Source organism: Cucurbita pepo, chromosome LG04 (genome assembly GCF_002806865.2).
Source record: "Cucurbita pepo subsp. pepo cultivar mu-cu-16 chromosome LG04, ASM280686v2, whole genome shotgun sequence".
NCBI classification, from domain to species: Eukaryota; Viridiplantae; Streptophyta; class Magnoliopsida; order Cucurbitales; family Cucurbitaceae; genus Cucurbita; species Cucurbita pepo.
Window position 1 is genome coordinate 740,412 of NC_036641.1, and position 5,174 is coordinate 745,585.

A 5,174-nucleotide genomic window follows, 5' to 3' on the forward strand; every position below is an offset into this window, starting at 1 on the left:
TTTTCTTTTTCTTTTTCTTTTTTTTTTCTTTTTTCTTTTTTCTTTTTTGGGTGAAGTTTTAATATATTTTATCTAAGATTGTATCTGAATAATTATGAATAATTATGGAGTGTGGATTAATAAAACTTTAAAAAAAAAAATTGACAACCCAACCCAAAAATAGAGGGTTGAGTTGTGAAAAGTTTTGGGTTGGGTTGGGTTACCAATCCAACCAACCCGAACTTTTGGGTTGGGTAAAAAAAAATCCTCCAACCCGGACCATGTACACCCCTAGTGGATATGGAAAGAACAATAAATAGAAAGATATCTATATGATAAGTCGTAATGGAAGACAATTGCATATAATAAATAAGTGTTATAATGTATAGTATGCATGTCTTAGGGTTCCAAGTATGTTATAAGTATTTCTAAACTTTGTATTTTGTCGTGGAAATATTCTAAACTTTCAGAAGGATTAGTGATATTTTAAACTTTTAAAAAACGTTAATTTTAAATNGATTAGTGATATTTTAAACTTTTAAAAAACGTTAATTTTAAATATAAACTGTTAGTACTATTTGAGAATATTTATTAAAACCACTTAAATTGTGTGAAAGTTGTGGATATTAGGGGTGTACATTCAACCCGGCAACCCGACAACCCGGACCAACCCAACCCGAACTATAAGGGTTGGGTTGGGTTCATTTTTTTTAACACGAACTGAATCGGTTCGGTTTTGGGTTCATGGGCAAAACGCTCGGGTTGACCCAAGAAAAATAAAATATATAGAATTATTATGAAGATTCTTTGATATTAATGGGTTTGCCAGAGTGGTACTGAAGTTCGACGCCAGCTAAATGTATGTTTTCGGTTTTGTTATTTTTAATTTCTTTATTTTGTTTATATTATTTTATTATTTAATTCTCTTTGTTTAATTATATATATATATATATATATATATATATATATATATATATATATATATATATATATTAAAATACGTTAATATTTCATACTCTTTTTAAAACACATTAGAATAAACTATAACTAACTTATTCGTTTCATGATCTACCGTTGTATTTTTGTTACTTTTAGAATAAACTATAACTAACTTATTCCTTTCATGATCTATTTTTGTTACTCTAACTTATTCCTTTCATGATCTATCTAACTATAACTAACTTATTCCTTTCATGATCTACCATTGTATTTTTGTTACTTTAACCAATTCTAAAAAAATGTTATTTAGTTGTCTTTAATTTTATGACAATATTGAACTATGTTAATTTGTTACAATTTTCGCTCGTTATTTTTTATTGATTTTTTTTTTGTCAATAATTATAGATTGATTTGTGTTTGTTTGAGAACTTTTAATATATTTTATTTAAGATTGTATCCGAATTATATTATAGATTGTGGATAAATAAAACTTAAAAAAAAATTTGACAACCCAACCCGAACCCAACCCGAAAATAGAGGGTTGGGTTGGGTTGGGTTGTGAAAAATTTTGGGTTGGGTTGGGTTACCAATCCAACCAACCCGAACTTTTGGGTTGGGTGAAAAAAAATCCTCCAACCCGGATCATGTACACCCCTAGTGGATATGGAAAGAACAATAAATGGAAAAATATGTATATGATAAGTCGTAATGGAAGACAATTGCATATAATAAAAGTCAAATATTATATATATGATAAACTATAATTCAGTACTAAATATCAATATTTTTGAACTTTTATATTTTAAAAAATACCCTCTTAACTACTTGAAAAAAAAAATACACATATAAATTTTAAAATTAACCTTAACACCTAACTTTTATATAAAAAAGTTTATACTGACGAAAACTATCTATCTACATCTTATAGATCATCACCATATTTTTTTAATAGTACTTTCAAAATTCATGGTACTTTTTGAATCATAGTACTAACCGTTCTATCCATATACTAATAGTAATGGTGTTTTAATATTATTTTTTAAAAAATTTAAGATATTTTCGAAGTTTTTAAATAGTGTTAAAAGAATATTAATGGTACGTGTTGTATCAATGTTTCTCCAAAATTAATTATAAATATATTTTAAATTTTGTTTCGAAAGTCGATAAATTTTAAATAATAATTTGAATTTTTTTATTGGCTGACGTGTTTTGTGTCCTTTTATATTGGTTTGTTAAACTTTTATGATTGTATTTAATGGTTTTAAAGGAGATTATTTATAATTAAATTTTATATTAATTTTTTTAAAATTATTTATTTCAGAATAATTATTAATATTAATGACTAAACTAATTCAAAATTTTAAAATTTAATACATATTATTTCAGAATAATTATTATTAAGATTTTTTTAAAACCTAAAATTAAAAAAAAAATGAATGAAGAATAATTAAAATTATTTTAATAATGTAAAATGGTTAAAATAATTAATTATCTAAAATTAAACAATATAGTACCAAATTAAAATGTAGTATGCAACAATTTAGCCTATACCCTTCAAATTTTTAATGATTTGATCATTTTTGTAAAAATTATGGTTAGGATGTAACATGTTTCTTACGACTGTACTCCTATTTTTTAGAAAAAGACAGTCTCTTTGGAGGTTAGTATAATGCTCCCCCGAATGTACTTCTTAGGGAGGAACTGAGTTACCAAAAGTCGTGATCTGAATAAAAGAAGTTTGTTAGGCCATCCTTTAGATTTCAGAGGTGTAGGTTCGATTCCTGCTCGTAATAGTGATTAATAAACTAATGGAACCCAATATATTTATAAATCATATTTTGCAATTTAAATGTCGATAATTGAAGATCAAATTGAAATGTCGTATAATAACAACTCAACTTACATTTAATCTCGAGTTATTGTGAATAATTAAATAGTTTTAAATCACATAAATTCAAAAGTCTAAAATAGGGGTGTTCAAAAAGTCTTATATGAAAAACCTAATTAATTAAAAATTTGAATTGGGTCATGAAGGAACGATTGAGTTCATATAAATTAAAATTTTATGGGTTAGATTTTTAAAACTAAATTGAGTTAATCCATATGAATTTATTTTAAAAAATACAATTTTGATGCCATTATATATACATACATTTATTTTATTTTTATTTATCATATATATTTGAGGGGTGAATTTTAATGAAATATTTAAAAATAAATAAATATTTGATGAACGAATATTTTACTTTTATTTAAAACACAATTTAGTTGAGTAACCCGACCTAAAAATTTATGGTTGAGCTAAGTTAGATTTATTATTTAACAAGAGTTGTTTAGGTACTCGAACAATTGAATTGAGTTTAAAAAAATATCTCAACTCGATCTAATGCAAGTCATAGACGTCCCTGATCTTTAAAATCATAAAAAAAAATGAAATTGAAATAGGTCTGCCAATTGTAACAGCTCGAGTCTACAGCTAGTAAATATTGATTGTTTTGGCCTTGACCCGTTACATATCACTGTCAGTCTCACAGTTTTATAGCATGTCTACTAAGGAGAGGTTTCTACGCCCTCATAAGAAACGTTTTGTTCTCTCTCAAACTGATGTGAGATTTTACAATGCACTCACCTTTGGAGTCCAACGTTCTCACATCAATCAGTGTCTAGCTTTGATACCGTTACAAAAGTCCAAAGCTAACAGATGTTGTATGCTTTAGTCCATTACGTATCATTATCACCCATACGTGTTTTAAATTGAAATAGATGTGCATTATCCTTTAATAATACCTCCTTTATTATCTCTCAAATCTAAATTATTAGTAAAACTACAAAATTCAAATTAATTAGAGGTTTACCCCATAGTGCCAACTCAAATTGCATTCAATGCTAATGTTAGGTGAATGGTTGAAATTTGTATTTCTTAAATGTTTATACAATACATGTTTAGAGCTAAGGTGTACTATATTTGTTCAATTATATTTATTAAATTTGGTTTTTATTTAGTAAATTCATTGAATGATATTCGAAAGGTTATTAGTTGTTATAGATCAAATTCGACCATAAGAATAAATCTAAGTTGTAAGAAAAATCAAAGGCCAAATAAGGTGAAATAAGACAAAAAGAATCTGATCGTGCTAAGACAAGATCACATGAACTAAATGCACTGGTACGAGGCCAATCATGTGTAATGGCTCAAGCCCACTGCTAGTAGATATTGTCTTTTTTCTACTTTTTCTTCCGGATTGGGTTGGGTTGATATGATTTTTCAAGTCATTGGATTTTTGACACCTTCATGGAAACGGTTGATTGATGCTAACACATCATCATAATTTAAACTAACTTGACTATGTGGTCTACTAGATCTAAAACTTGACATTATTTTTGTAAAATAAGGCTTTCCTTTTCGTGTTAGGGAAAGGTTTCTACACCCTTATAAAGAGTGTTCGTTCTTCTTTTCAATCAATGTGGAATATCACGATCCACCCGCCTTCAAAGCCCAGCGTCCTAGTTGGCACTCATTCCTTTCTCCAATTGATGTGGGATTCGGAGCCGTACCAAAGTTTTCCCCCCCAACCAATGTGGAATATCAAAATCCACCCCTTCAAGGCCCATCGTCCTAGCTGACACTCATTCCTTTCTCTAATTGACGTGAGACCCCTACTAAATATCAGGGTCCAACATTCTCGCTGGTACCCATTCCTTTCTCAAATTGATGTGGGATCCCTACAAAATCCACCCTCTTCAGGGCCCAGCGTCCTTACTGGCACACCGCCTCGTGTCTACCACCCCTTCGGGGAAAGGCCTCCTTCTTTGAGATTTCCCTTTCGAGCTTCCCCCCAAGGCTTTAAATTGTGTTTGCTAGGGAAAGGTTTCCACACCCTTAAAGAGTGTTTCGTTATGCTCCCCAACCAATATCGGATATCACAATTTATATATATTTATATGGTTCTTTAATAAACTAAAAACTCTAAAACATTAATTTAAAATTAAAGAGTTTAAATTAAAATAAATGTGCAATTAGTAAGATGGTATCAACTCAACTTATAATATTCAACCCTAACTCATATTTTATGCAATTATTGGAAGATTTTTATCGATCTCGGTGAACGATTTGAACTTATGACTTTTAAGAAGAAATAATATTACTTTACCCGTATACCGTATGCTAACGTAGATACCATATTTGATCTTCATTTTCTAATTATAAAAAAAAAAAAAAAAAAAAAAAAAAAAAAAAAAAAAAAAAAAAAAAAAAA